Below are 1341 nucleotides of genomic sequence, written 5' to 3'. Positions count from 1 at the left end.
CCTAACAGGTGTTCCTTTTGTAATTATTTATTGCCCTACCTCTTCCTTAATTTATTAAAAGACAATTCAAGCAACAAATATGTACTTGCTCTTTTTTATCCCAGTTCCATATTATTTGCACCTTTAGTGGTAGACACATTTTATCCCTCACCTGCTTGTTCTCATGTTATATACTATGGAAGAGGAGTTATTTTAACAGTAACTCGAAGTACAGATATGAGATGTAGCTGAAAAGTGGCATTTATGAGAAGACATCTTATTTCCCGCCATTTTATATTTCAACTATGGCTGGGTTTCAAACATTTGGTCATGACATCGCATAAACTGGAACGAGAAACGACACCAGTGAATCACCATGTCCAATAAATGGCAAATGCCGGAGAAGGGGAATGTCTTGAAACTGATGTGACTATAATCTTAACTCCTAAGACAGTACTTTTTTTTTTATCTGCAGATGATTATATTTAAATTTCCTGCATGAAATTATGAAAACAACTTAGTTCAGTGGTCACTTCAGGGCACTTTAGGCGCTGTTAAATCGACATCTTTAGGTCGTGACGCTCAGGGATAGACCAAGTCAGAACAATCAAGATCTTTTTTTTCCATTCAGGTTATGTCTGGTTGATTTTGGCCCAGGGAGGTAAATTCAGAACCATTTACGTTTAATATCGTCTTCTCAGGCCATAATACCTCGTCTGTTCATTCAAATCCTTCACATCCCTTATGCGGTTCAGGTCAGACAGATCAGGTTTTGAACACTGGGTCAAGGCCACTGAGAATCAGCCACATCCACTCAGTAGCAGTAAGGTCCATTCAGGCATATCTATAGGTTTTCAGGTTCATTTAGGTCCATCACATCGGTTTCAACAGTAGATGAAATGACGCTCACTCAGCTCCAGTCTTGTTCACTTAGGCTGTTAAGTTCTAGTCAGATCTGCCACGTACATTCAAGCTCAGTCAGGTCAGTTTAAGTTTGTTTAGTGCCTTTAAGGAATAATTTGGTGCATTAACGTCACTTCAGATCCATTTAGTTCCTGTACCTGTATAATATTTAATGTTCATTAACTTTTTTCACAGTTACATGTAAATCTCCTCAGCTCAATCCTGGATAATTCAGGACCATATACAATTGACCCACTCAGGTTCAGTGATGCTATTCCACGTTCAATAAAGCCTTTGCATCCATTTAAATCTAGTCGATTCATTTTAGTATAGTTTAGGATAATTCTTGTACAACTGAGTGCAATACACATCTATCAGACTTGTAATTGGTTAAACAGTTGTCGTAGCCTAGCTTTTTTTTTTTTTTTTATAATGAATTGAGGAAGGAAAAACAAAGGA

The sequence above is a fragment of the Coenobita brevimanus genome, chromosome 60, assembly GCF_032717465.1.
Source record: "Coenobita brevimanus isolate Jiangsu-jjx chromosome 60, ASM3271746v2, whole genome shotgun sequence".
Taxonomy (NCBI): domain Eukaryota; kingdom Metazoa; phylum Arthropoda; class Malacostraca; order Decapoda; family Coenobitidae; genus Coenobita; species Coenobita brevimanus.
Note: the sequence above shows the minus strand (reverse complement) of the source record.